Here is a 14,753-nt window from a genome sequence, read left to right on the forward strand (position 1 = left end):
TGGATCAAGCGCTCCTTCAGTCTCAGTCGACTGGCCTTGGTGAACTCTCATTAGATCAGTCCCCTTGTATCAGTGAGTGATCGCTCCCCTTACGGTTCTGATTTCCTTTTTCATGTTCTTCCTCCTTCTGCTCCTCCTTTGGACCTTGGGGGGCTCAGTCCGGTGCTCCAATGTGGGTCTCCGTCTGCATCGCCATCCATCGCCGGATGAAGGTTCCCTCTGATCTTGCCCTCCCTGCTCACGTTCTTCTTCCTTCTGCTTCTTGCTTGGACCTAGGGAGTTAAGTCCAGTGTTCCAACGTGGGTCCCCGTCCATATCTCCATCCATTGCCAGATGAAGGATCTATGGTGATAAGCAAAATATTCATCAGTATGGTTATGGGTCAAGGCCAGTTCAGGCACCCTCTCCTCTGTCCAGAGAACAATCTGGGGATCTCTCCTTGGACCTGGGATCCCATTTACAGTCAAGTCTCTAGTAAACCCTAAACTGACTTCCATAATTGAGATATATTCTTCCCTGAACCCATATCTATCCTTCCTCCCTCCCCCCTCCCAGTTCCCCGAGCATTTTCCATTCCTCCCCTGCTCCCTTCTCTCTAACCCTCTCCCCTTCCAACTACCCTCCCACCCGCCCATGCACCCGTGGTTTCCTGGAACTCTTGTCTATTTCCAATCTCCAGGAGGAAAACTACCTGCATTTTCTTCAGGTTTACCTTCTTATCTAGCTTCTCTAGGATTACAAATTATAGACTCAAAGACTTTTAACTATGGCTAGAATCCACTTATGAGTGAGTACATACCATATTCCTCTTTTTGGGTCTGGGTTACCTCACTCAGTAAAGCCTTTTCTATTTCCATCCATTTGCATGCAAAATTCAAGATGTCATTGTTCTTTACCGCTGAGTAAAACTCTAATGTATATATGTTCCACACCTTCTTTAACCATTCTTCTATTGAGGGGCACCTAGGTTGTTTCCATGTTCTGGCTATTACAAATAGTGCAGCTATGAACATACTTGAACAAATACTTTTGTAGTATGATAGGGCATCTCTTGGGTATATTCCCAAGAGTGGAATTGCTGGGTCCTGAGGGAGGTTGACTCCCAGTTTCCTGAGAAACCGCCACACTGATTTCCACAGTGGCTGCACAAGTTTGCATTCCCACCAACAATGGATGAGTGTTCCCCTCATTCCACATCCTCTACAGATAGGCTATCATTGGTGTTTTTGACTTTAGCTATTCTGACAGGTGTAAGATGGTATCTCAAAGTGGTTTTGATTTGCATTTCCCTGATCACTAAGGAGGTTGAGCATGACCTTAAGTGTCTTCTGGCCATTCGAAGTTCATCTGTTGTGAATTCTCTGTTCAGATCAGTAAAACAATCTTATACAATAAAGGAACTTCTGGAGACATTACCATCCCTGACTTCAAACTCTATTACAGAGCTACAATATTGAAAACAGCTTGGTATTGGCATAAGAACTGAGAAGTCGACCTATGGAATCGAATAGAAGACCCGGATACTAACCCACAAACCTATGAACACCTAATTTTTTACAAGGGAGCTAAAGGTATACAATGGAAGAAGGAAAGCATCTTTAACAAATGGTGCTGGCATACCTGGATGTCAACCTGTAGAAGAAGGAAAGTAGATCCATATCTATCACCATGCACAAAACTCAAGTCCAAATGGATTAAAGACATCAACATCAATCTGTCCACTTTGAACCGGATAGAAGAGAAAGTGGGAAGTAGTCTACAAGATATAGGCACAGGAGGCCACTTCCTAAGTAGGACCCGAGTAGCACAGACAATAAGAGAAACAATGAATAAATGAGACCTGCTGAAACTGAGAAGCTTCTGTAAAGCAAAGGACACTGTCAGTAAGACAAAAAGGCTGCCTTCGGACTGGGAGAAGATCTTCACCAACCCCTCATCAGACAAAGGTCTGATCTCCAAAATATACAAAGAACTCAAGAAACTAGACACTAAAACTCTAATTAACCCAATTGAATATTTCTTGAAGTGTTTCTCAACCACTTAAGTTTCCTCTTTTGAGAAATCTCTGTTTAAATATATGCCAATTTTATATATATATATATATATATATATATATATATATATAATTGGGTTGTTTTTTTATTATTTAGTTTCTTGAGTTCTTTTTTTTTTAAAGACCAAGTTTATTTTGCCTTATGGTAAAAGAGGGTTAAAATCCATAATGAACAGGAAGTTGCATGATCACTTGTCTTTACTTAACACAGGAATCTGAGACACAGCAGGAAAAGGGTGAGATTATACAGCCCCCAAAACTTCCCCCAATGATGTGCTTTTTCCAGCAAGGCTGAACCTCCTAAAGGTTCCATAATCTGGTCAAGATGAATTCTTTAAGTGAACCCAAAATGTGGGCATCACTTTCTGGTGGTAGCACAGATACAATGACACGTAAGTAGGAAACTTAGCCTTTTGCTTGATTGCTCTCCTTCTTACTGGAAAATGGATCTCTTCTGTTGCTACAGCATTCCCTCACAGATATTAAAACCGACTTTTTCCAAACTGCCTGAATATCAGCAGCTTGTCCAGGAGTCCTCCAGGCTTTTGGTACCAGATTGGGACAGCTGAAAATTGCAACTTTTTGGACTGACAAACTGCCAGATTCTCAGCATCTCTGGTATAAGAAAGCCACTCTTGGATTGTCTGGATGACATTCTGTAATTCATTCTAATAAATTATATGTGCACATATATGTATGCATACATCCTTATATGCATGTATGATTAAAGCATATAGATTGTATAGGTTATTTTCTAAAGAAGCTAATATACATATTTTAGAATTGTTGGCTAATGTATGTATTGATTATATTTTTCTTACCATCTGTCATCTGTTCATGACTGATTATCAATTTTTCTGAGACTCTCTGCTGCATACATTGCAGTTAAAGTGAGCTGGCACTGTACCCTCTGCCACTTGTTTTCATGGATCTATATTACTTGCAATCACTGTTCACTATTGTCATGAGCTCAGATCAAATCAGAGATACTTTTCTGTCTTACTGAAATATCAGTATTTATGGAATAACAATAAATTCACAAGATCCATTTGCTTTATTGGTCGCGGTCTGTCAAGTGGTCCTGATTTCCCTTGAGAGCTGACCAAGGCAAACCAGGCTTTATACTTCCATTTTAACTACTAACATAAGCTGTCAAATCACACATGCAACAAAACGAACTCTATATATGTAATTTGCAGAATGGTTTTGAAGGAATAAATAGATCTCAGTACGGTTTAAGGAGCTTCAAGGTCTTAAAGAGACTGAACTGGAGACAAGCAGAAGGTGGCTAGAGCTAAGAAACTCTCTCCAGGGTGTAGATAATGGAGCCTCCTAGAGTTTGGCTGAGGGCACTGCTGCAGATTCAAGTTACAGGGTGAGAGTTGAGCTGAGCCTCAGAGCCAGTTTGAGATGTAGAAGTGAGCAGTGGAGCTGCATTGTGGAAATGATAGAGGTAAAGGGCAACAATGAATCTAGGTATATGAATGGAGCAACAGAAAGTAAGAACAGATGATCTTGATGCACACAGGGTGTGATTCTATGATTAGTAGGTTGGGTAATGGTGTCCATAGTGACCAGCATCCTCCTCATTATGGGTTCCAGGTGAGGCTGTTGCATCCTTTCTTCAGTCTGATGGTTTCCATAAGTTCTTTGACTTGATTCTCCTGACATGTCCATGTGCTCAGATGATCCTAGGCTAATTTACTACATCTGAGGTGCGGTATCTTTTGCTTTGAGGAAGATGGTTTACATGCTCAGCAAGGTCAGGGTCAAGTTGTTTCTGAATTTCTACTTCAAGTGGATTACAATGCTGCTTGTAAAATAGAGTGACCCAGGGCAAGGCACACAGTGAAAGAACACTGTTTTATACAACATATGGTAATTTAGAGAGGATCTCAGCCTGATTTCAACAATGATGAAGTTATCTGTTAGAGATAGGAAAAAAATAGTTTTGGTGATAGTTGAAAAATAGAAGCAAATCAGCAGTCACAAAAAGAGAAAAGAGATTTCTCTCTAAGATAATCTTGACTGGGTGCTGATCATATTCAGTCTGTGTTTAACTTCAGTATTCCAAATGCATAGCCAAATGGGACGGTTGCTCCAGCCCTTTGGAGAACCACTGCCCTGCAGTCGATTGTGCTAGGTTCCCAGATTTCCCCGGAAATACTGATATGCCCCTGTCTGCCCGAGTTTCTGGAAAACAAGTCAGAAATTTCACAGTGATATTTCTCCAGCTTCCCTGATAATCTTCTGTCAGCCATGTCGGCTAGCCTTGGTCATAACTTGACTACATGGTCCTTCTCCCTGAAGCTTTGCTTACTAAGGCAGATTCAGGCTTTTCACAGGATATCTGTCTTTACAAGTCGGGCTGAGCTTGGCCCTTTACATGCGGTTCCAAAATGCTTCTAGTCCTCTTGTCCGCTTAAGAAGAAGCACGTGGATCTGTGAAGACAGGTGCGCTCATGAGCTCAGTGAAGACCGCAGCAGCCCCACTTACTGAGGCACTCTGCTACACTGTATAAATATCTGCCACTTGCAGGTCACATTTTTAGTACACTGTTGCTTTGTTTTTCACTAAGGATAGATAAGATATTAAAACAGTTAAATGATTTGACATTTTTCAGGAATTATATTTCTAAACTTTCCCAGTTCCTTAGGACTGAGGGTAACATGCTAGCAAGTACATGCTAGCAAGTACAAGTTATTTGTGTAACTTTAGGAAACTAAATGCTGGAAACTACAGGCATAAAAAACTAAAACTTTTAGACCTCTTTATTCAGTTTTCTCTGATGTTTCAGATTTTCAAAAATTAAATTTATCCAGCTGTAGGTTCTGAGGCCATCTATGGCCAGCACATGCTGATCGTAGGAGAACTGGCAACATTTATGATGCTTTATTTTCTTTCTTTTTTTTTTGTTAGCCTTCTTTATTCAAGTATCCGAAAACACTACACTTCCTCCCCTCCTCCCAATACCCTCCCGCTCCCTCCACTCCCTCTCCTGCTCCCTCACCATTCCCAAGAGCAGTCAGGGTTTCCTGACCTGTGGGAAATCCAAGTTCCTCCCCCATCCCTCCAGGTCCAGGAAGGTGAGCATCCAAACAGGACAGGATCCCAAAAAGCCAGACCATGCAGACGAAACAAGACCCAGTGCCATTGTCAATGGCTTCTCAGTCAGCCCCCATGTCAGCCACATTCAGAGAATCCGGTTTGATCACATGCTCGTTCAGTCCCAATCCAGGTGGCCTTGGTGAGCTCTCATTCGATCAGTCCCCTTGTATCAGTGGGTGAACTCACCCTTCGCGGTCCTGACTTCCAGTGCTCCAATGTGGGTCTCCATCTCTATCTCCATCCATCGTCCGATGAAGGCCCCCTCTGATTTTGCTTTCCTTGCTCACGATCTCCCTCCCTCTGTTTCTCATTTGGACCTAGGGAGTTAAGTCCAGTGTTCCAATATGTGTCTCTGTCTCTATCTCCATCCATCGCCATATGAAGGTTCTGTGGTGACATGCAAAATATTCATCAGTATGGTTATGGGCCAAGGCCAGTGCAGGGACCCTCTCCTCGGCTGCCCAGAGTACAATCTGGGGAACTCTCCTTGGGCCTGGGAACCCCTCCAGAATCAAGTCTCTTGCAAACCCTAAAATGGCTTCCTTAATTGAGATATAAACTTCCCTGTTCCCATAATCATCCTTCCTCCCTCCCCCCTCCCATTCCCCCAAGCCATCCCCAACCCTCGCCCTCTCCCCTCTCCCTAACCATCTCCCCTTACTTCCACCCCACCCCACCCCCACCCATGCATCCAAGTTTGCCTGGCAATCGTGCCTACTTCTAATATTCAGGAGGATAACTATATGATTTTCTTCAGGTTCACCTTCTTATTTAGCTTCTCTAGGATCACAAATTATAGACTCAAAGACCGTTAACTATGGCTATAATCCATCTATGAGTGAGTACATACCATATTCCTCTTTTTCGGTCAGGGTTACCTCACTCAGTAAAGCATTTTCTATTTCCATCCATTTGCATGCAAAATTCAAGATGTCATTGTTTTTACCGCTGAGTAAAACTCTAATGTGTATATGTTCCACACCTTCTTTAACCATTCTTCTATTGAGGGACACCTAGGTTGTTTCCATGTTCTGGCTATTACAAATAGTGCAGCTATGAACAAAGTTGAACAAATACTTATGTAGTATGATAGGGCATCTTTTGGGTATATTCCCAAGAGTGGAATTGCTGGGTCCTGAGGGAGGTTGACTCCCAGTTTCCTGAGAAACCGCCACACTGATTTCCACAGTGGCTGCACAAGTTTAAATTCCCACCAAAAATGGATGAGTGTTCTCCTCACTCCACATCCTCTCCAGCATAGGCTATCATTGGTGTTTTTGACTTTAGCTATTCTGACAGGTGTAAGATGGTATCTCAAAATGGTTTTGATTTGCATTTCCCGGATCGCTAAGGAGGTTGAGCATGTCCTTAAGTGTCTTCTGGAAATTCAAAGTTCATCTGTTGTGAATTCTCTTCAGTTCAGTACCCCATTTTTTAATTGGGTTAATTAGAGTTTTAGTGTCTAGTTTCTTGAGTTCTTTGTATATTTTGGAGATCAGACCTTTGTCTGATGAGGGGTTGGTGAAGATCTTCTCCCAGTCCGAAGGCAGCCTTTTTGTCTTACTGACAGTGTCCTTTGCTTTACAGAAGCTTCTCAGTTTCAGCAGGTCCCATTTATTCATTGTTTCTCTTATTGTCTGTGCTACTGGGGTCCTACTTAGGAAGTGGCCTCCTGTGCCTATATCTTGTAGACTACTTCCCACTTTCTCTTCTATCCGGTTCAAAGTGGACAGATTGATGTTGATGTCTTTAATCCATTTGGACTTGAGTTTTGTGCATGGTGATAGATATGGATCTACTTTCATTCTTCTACAGGTTGACATCCAGGTATGCCAGCACCATTTGTTAAAGATGCTTTCCTTCTTCCATTGTATACCTTTAGCTCCCTTGTAAAAAATTAGGTGTTCATAGGTTTGTGGGTTAATATCTGGGTCTTCTATTTGGTTTCTTAGGTCGTCTTCTCTGTTCTTATGCTAATACCAAGCTGTTTTCAATACTGTAGCTCTGTAATTGAGTATGAAGTCAGGGATGGTAATGCTTCCAGAATTTCCTTTATTGTATAAGATTGTTTTGGCTATCCTGGGTTTTTTGTTTTGCCATATAAACTTGATTATTGTTCTCTCAAGGTCTGTGAAGAAGTTTGATGGGATTTTTATGGGGATTGCATTAAATCTATAGGTTGCTTTTGGTAGAATTGTCATTTTTACTATGTTCATTCTCCCAATCCAAGAGCAGGGGAGGTCTTTCCATTTTCTGGTATCCTCCTCAATTTCTGTCTTCAAAGACTTAAAGTTCTTGTCAAATAGGTCTTTCACTTCCTTGGTTAGAGTTACCCCAAGATATTTTATGCTATTTGTGGCTATCGTGAAAGGTGATGTTTCTCTGATTTCCCTCTCTGCTTCTTTATCCTTTGTGTATAGGAGGGCAACTGATTTTTTGGAGTTGATCTTGTATCCTGCCACATTTCTAAAGGTGTTGATCAACTTTAGGAGTTCTTTGGTTGAGTTTTTTGGATCGATTATGTACACTATCATATCATCAGCAAATAATGAAAGTTTAACTTCATCCTTTCCAATTCAAATCCCCTTGATCTCCTTATGTTGTCTTATTGCTATTACTAGAACTTCAAGCACTATATTGAAGAGGTATGGAGAGAGTGGACAGCCTTGTCGTGTTCCTGATTTTAGTGGAAAGGCTTTGAGTTTCTCTCCATTCAATTTGATGTTAGCTGTCGGCTTGCTGTATATTGCTTTTATTATATTTAGGTATGACCCTCATATCCCCAGTCTCTCCAACACCTTTATCATAAATGGGTGTTGAATTTTGTCAAATGCTTTTTCAGCATCCAATGAAATGATCATATGTTTTTTTTTCTTTCAGTTTATTTATATGATGGATTACATTGATAAATTTGCATATGTTGAACCAGCCCTGCATCTCTGGGATTAAGTCTACATGATCATAATGGATAATTTTTCTAATGTGTTCTTGGATTCGGTTTGCCAGTATTTTATTGAGAATTTTCGCGTCGATGTTCATGAGTGAGATTGGCTTGTAATTGTCTTTCTTGGTTGTGTCTTTGTGTGGTTTTGGTATCAGGGTAACTGTAGCTTCATAAAAGGAGTTTGGCAATGACTCTTCTGTTTCTATATTGTGGAATACATTAAGGAGTATAGGTATTAGCTCTTCCTGGAAGTTCTGGTAGAATTCTGCATTGAAACCATCTGGTCCTGGGCTTTTTTTGGTAGGGAGATTTTTGATAACAGCTTCTAATTCTTCACGACTGACAGGTCTATTTAGATTGTTCACCTGGTCTTGGTTCAACTTTGGTATATGATACTCATCTAAAAAAATTTCTATTTCTTTTACATTTTCCAACTTTGTGGCATATAAACTTTCGTAGTAAGATCTAATGATTCTATGAATTTCCTCTCTGTCTGTGGTTATATTCCCCTTTTCATTTCTGATCTTATTAATTTGCATGTTCTCTCTCTGCCATTTGATTAGTTTGGATAGGGTTTTGTCAATCTTGTTGACTTTCTCCAAGAACCAGCTTTTTGTTTCATTGATTCTTTGGATTGTTTTCTGTGTTTCTATTTTGTTGATTTCAGCCCTCAGTTTGATTATTTCCAGTGTTCTAGACCTCCTGGGTGAATCAGCTTCTTTTTTTCTAGAGCTTTCAAGTGTGCTGTTAAGTCTCCAATGTGTCTATCTCCGTTTTCTTTAGGTGGGCACTTAGTGCTATGAACTTTCCTCTTAGCACTGCTTTCATAGTGTCCCATAGGTTTGAGTATGTTGTGTCTTTATTTTCATTAAATTCAAGGAAGACTTTAATTTCTTTCTTTATTTCTTCCTTGACCCAGGAAGATTTAATAGTTGACAGTTCAACTTCCATGAGTTTGTTGACTTCCTGGGGGTAGCATTGTTGTTGAATTCTAATTTTAATCCATGGTGATCTGACAAGACACAGGTGGTTACTAATATTTTTTTGTATCTGTGGAAGTTTACTTTCTTACCAAGTATGTGGTCAATTTTTGAGAAGGTTCCATGGGCTGCAGAGAAGAAGGTATATTCTTTCCTATTTGGGTGGAATGTTCTATAGATATTTGTTAAGTCCATTTGATTCAATACCTCAAATAATTCTCTTATTTCTCTGTTGGGTTTCTGTTTGATTGATCTGTCCATTGGTGAGAGAGGTGTGTTGAAATCTCCTACTATTAGTGTGTGTGGTTTGATGACTGCCTTGAGTTCTAGAAGTGTTTCTTTTACATAAGTGGGTGCCTTTATATTAGGGGCATAGATATTCAGGATTGAGACTTCCTCCTGATGAATTCTTCCTATTATGAGTATGAAATGTCCATCTCTATCTCTTCTCATAGACTTTAGTTTGAAGTCAATTTTGTTAGCTATTAGAATGGCCATACCTGCTCGTTTCTTAGGTCCGTGTGCTTGGAAAACCTTTTCCCTGCCCTTTACTCTGAGTTGATGTCTGTCTTTGTGGTTGATGTGTGTTTCTTGTAAACAGCAGAATGTTGGATCCTGTTATCGTATCCAATCTCTAAGTCTGTGCCTTTTTATAGGTGAATTGAGTCCATTGCTATTAAATGGTATTAATGACCAGTGGTTGCTGACTCCGGTTATTTTTTTTTGGGGGGGTAGTAGAGTGTATGTTTTTCCCTTCTTTGAGTCGTGCTTGTGAAGGGTCGCTAGATGTCTGAGTTATTGTAGGCGGTGTTGGGAATGTTGGATTCCTTGGGTTGTGATTTTCCTTCTAATACTTTCTGTAAGACTGGATTTGTAGCTACGTATTGTTTAAATTTGTTTTTATCCTGGAATATTTTGTTTTCTCCGTTGATAGTGAATGATAGCTTGTTGGGTATAGTAGTCTGGGCTTGCATCCATGGTCTCTTAGTTTCTGCAGTACCTCTATCCAGGACCTTCTGGCTTTCATGGTTTCCATAGAGAAGTCTGGTGTAAGTCTGATAGGTTTACCTTTGTAAGTTACTTGATCTTTTTCCTTTGCAGCTCTTAATATTCTTTCTTTAATCTGTATGCTTTGTGTTTTGATTATTATATGGCGAGGGGATTTTTTTTTTTTATCCAGTCTCTTCGGTGTTCTGTATGCTTCTTGAACCTTCATAGGGATATCGTTATTTAGTTTTGGGAAGTTTTCTTCTATAATTTTGTTAAATATATTTTCTTGACCTTTGATCTGCAATTCTTCTCCTTCTTCGACCCCTATTATTCTTAGATTTGGTTTTTTTATTGTGTCCCACATTTCCTGAATGTTTTGTGATGAGAATTTGTTGGATTTGCTCTTTTCTTTGGTCAGAGCGTTTAATTTCTCTATGGTGTCTTCAGAGTCTGAGATTCTTTCTTCTATCTCTTGTATTCTGTTGGTTATGCTTGTTTCTGAAGTCTCTGTTCGTTTACCTAGATTTTCCATAGCTAGCCGGTCTTCGGTTTGTGATTTCTTCATTGACTCCATTTCACTTTTCAAATCTTGAACTGTTTCCATTCCCTGTTTGATTATTTTTTCTTGGTTCCCCAGAATTTCATTTACGGATTTACTCATTTCTTCAAACTTTTTGGTGTATTTCTCTTCCATTTCTTTACTCATTTCCTCAATCTTTTTGTTGTACTTATCTTTCATTTCTTTACGGCAGATTTTCATCTCCTGTTTAAGTTCCTCTATTATTTTCATAAAGATCTGTTTAGAGTCGATTTCTTCTATTTCTTCTGGAGTAGGTTGTTCAATTCTTCTAGTTTCGTGATCCCTGGATTCTGGAGATGTCATGTTGCTTTTCAGGTTATTGGAGGAATTCTTGCATTGGCGCCTGCCCATCTCCTCCTCTCTGGATGAAACTCCTCAGCACTCTCTGGATAGAACTCCTCAACACTCTCTGGACAGGACTCCTCAGCACTCTCTGGATAGAACTCCTCAGCACTGCAGCAGGGATAGCTGGTATTCCCAGGACCCAGGAGACAAAAGGACGGCAGCAGTGGGGGCAGTGAGAGGTTCCGTGAAACATAGAAGACCCTGCCCCAGAAGCTGAGGGGGGAGGGGCTGTGCTCTCTTCCGGGACAGACCACCCAGGCGAGCACCCACTCACCTCTCTGATAGAACTCCTCAGCACTGCAGCAGGGATAGCTGGTATTTCCAAGACCCAGGAGACCTTGAGTTTTTCATATATTTTGGATAATAACACTCTATTCATTTGGTGGGTGTTAAAAAAATTCTTTTTTCTTTCAGTAGGCCACTGATTTGATAGTATCCTTTGCCTTACAGAAGCTTCTCAGTTATATCATGTTTCATTCCTTTTTTCTATTTTAATAACAATTATTCTTTCTATGTCTTTTTCTTGATTTTAACTTTTTATTAATTTTACATACCATTCACAGTTTCACCCTCTCTCCATTTTTCCTACTTGTGCCCACTCCCACCTCCAATCTTCCTCTTTTTTCTTCTATATATTTATTTATTTTTCCATTCAAAAATTTACACTTCCTCCCCTCCTCCCATTCCCTTCCCACTCCCCCACTTCCCCTCCTCCCCCCTCCTCCCTCCCTGTTTCTTCTTAAGAGAGGGCAGGGAACCCTGCCCTGTGGGAAGTCCACGACCCTCCCCCCAACATCCAGGCCTAGGAAGCTTTGCATGCAAATACGCTAGGGTCCCAAGAAGCCAGTACATGTAGTAGAAAAAAGTCCCAGTGCCTTTATCAATGGTTTCTCAGTTAGCCCTCATTGTCAGCCACATTCAGAGTCCGGTTTGATCACATGCTCATTCAGTCCCTGTCCAGCTGGATTTGGTGAACTCCCATTAGAACAGGCACACCGTCTCAGTGGGTGGACCAACCCCTCGTGATCCAGACTTTCTTGCTCATCTTCTCCCTCCTGCTCTTCAACTGAACCTTGGGGACTCAGTCCGTTGCTCTGATGAGGGACTTTGTCTCTATCTCCACCTGTCACCAGACGAAGATTCTATGAAGATATTCGAGAAAATCATCAGTGTGATAGTGGGGCAAGGGCAGTTCAGGCACCCTCTACTAATGGGGAACGGAACTAAAAAAAGAATTCTCAGCAGACGAAATTCAAATGGCCAAAAGACACTTAAGGTCATGTTCAACCTTTATAGCAATCAGGAAAATGCAAATCAAAACAACTTTGGGATACCATCTTACACCTGTCAGAATGGCTAAAATCTAAATACCAATCATAGCCTATGCTGGAGAGGATGTGGAGTAATGGGAACACTTATCCATTGCTGGTGGGAATGCAAACTTATACAACCACTTTGGAAATCAGTGTGGCGGTTTCTCAGGAAATTGGGAATCAATCTTCTTCTCAGAGAGGGTAAGGTCTTCCTTGAGGAGTCAACAAAGGCTTACATATCAAGTTGAGACAGAACCATGCCCCTCTCCCCTATATCAAGTCTGAGCATTATATCTCTCCATAGAGACTGGGATCCCAAAAGCCAGTTCTTGCATCAGTGATAAATCCTGGTACTACTGCCATAAGCCCCCAAAGAAGACCAAACCACACAACTGTCACCCACATTCAGAGGGTCCTATTTCGGTACCATAAGGTTCCTTAGCTGTTAGTCCAGAGTTTATGAACTCCCACTAGCTTGTGTCAGCTGAATCTGTGGGTTTCCCCATCATGATCTTGACACCCCTTGCTCCTATAATCCCTCGTTCCTCTCTTCTTTACTGGACTCCAGGAGCTCTGCCCAGTGTGTGACTGTAGATCTTTGAATCTCTGCCCTTCACTTGCTGGATGAAGGTTCTATGATGGTATTTATGATAGTCACCAGTCTGATTACAGAAGAAGGACAATTCAGGTACCTTCTCCACTATTGCTGGAGTATTGAACACTGTTTTACACTGGTCAGAATGGCTAAGATCAAAAACACTAGTGACAACTTATGTTGGATAGGATTTGGCATAAGGGGACCATTTCTCCACTGCTGGAAGGAGAGTAAATGTGTACAGTCACTTGGGAAATCAATATGGTGGTTTCTCAGTAAATTGGGAATCAGTCAACATCAACACCCAGTGATACTACTCATGGACAAATACACAAAGGGTGCTCAATCATATATCAATGACACTTGCTTAGCAATGTTCACAGCAGCATTATTTGTAATATCCAGAACCTGGAAATAACCTAGATGTCTCTTTTTTTATTACTTTTTAAATAATACCAATCAAAATTTCCACTTCCTCCTCTCCTCTGATTTCTCCCCTGCTCCTCCCCACACCCTCTCCCCTCTCCTCCAGTACTGAGATGGAGCAAGGTACCCTGCCCTGTAGGAGGTCCAAGGCCCTCTCCCCCTCCATCCAGGCTTAGGATGATATGCATCCAAATAGAATATGATCCCAGAAAGCCAGTACATGCAGTAGAGACAAATCCCACTGCCATTATCATTGGCTTCTCAGTCTGCCCCAATTGTCAGGCACATTAGGAGGGTCCATTTTGATCCCATGCTCATTTAGTTCCAGTCAAGTTAGAGTTGGTGAGCTCCCATTAGATCAGGCACACTGTCTCAGTGGTGGACCAACCCCTCGTGGTCCTGACTTCCTTGCTCATATTCTTCCTCCTTCTGCTCTTCAACTGGACCTTGGGAGCGCAATCCAGTGTTCTGATGTGGGTCTCTAGTCTCTATTTTCACCCATTGCCAGATGAAGGTTCTATGGTGATATTTAATATATTAATCAGTATGTCTATGGGACAAGGCCAGTTCAGGCACCCTCTCCTTCACTGCCCAGGGTCCTAGCTGAGGTCATCCCCATGGACTCCTGGGAACCCCTTCAGAGTCAAGCCTCTTGCCCACCCCAAAATGGCTCTCTCAATTAAGATATTTCCTTCCTTGCTCCCATATTCATCCTTCCTCCATCTCAACCATCCCACTCACCCAAGCTCACCTCAATCCTCTTCTCCCCACTCTCTCCCTCATCCCCATGCTACCAACTTTTGCTTGGCAATCTTGTTTGCTTCCAACTTCCAGGAAGATCTATATATGTTTTTCTTTGTGTTCACCTTATTACGTAGCTTCTCAAGGATCATGAACTATAGGCTCAATGTCCTTTGTTTGCTAGATGGCTCTTAAGCAAAGAATGGGTAATGAAAATGTGGTAAATTTATACAATGGAGTACTACTCAGTAGTAAAAACAATGACATCATGAAATTTTCAAGCAAAATGATGGAACTAGAAAAAAAAATCATCCTGAGAGAGATAACCTAGACACAGAAAGACAAACATGGTATATCCTCATTTATAAGTAGATATTCGATGTAAAGCAAAGGATAACCAGTCTCCACTCCTCCACAGGCTTTAGGGCCTGTCCCTACAGTTTGAGCTGAGTTTTGGGAACCTTAATGCCTTGCCCAACCTTAATGCAAGGAAAGGAGTTTAATCCTACCTCAACTTTATGTGTCATTCTTTGTTGCCACTGGTGAAAGACTTGATCAGTAGCAGTAAATCCAGCTTTAGGTTATCCTGAATTATTACCAAGTGTAGTTGAAGAATGCTCTTTCATGTCGTGGCCATGAGACCTGAACAATCACACAGAAACTATATCAGAATACGG

This window comes from Myodes glareolus, chromosome 10, assembly GCF_982192425.1.
Source record: "Myodes glareolus chromosome 10, mMyoGla1.1, whole genome shotgun sequence".
In the NCBI taxonomy this organism is placed as follows: Eukaryota; Metazoa; Chordata; class Mammalia; order Rodentia; family Cricetidae; genus Myodes; species Myodes glareolus.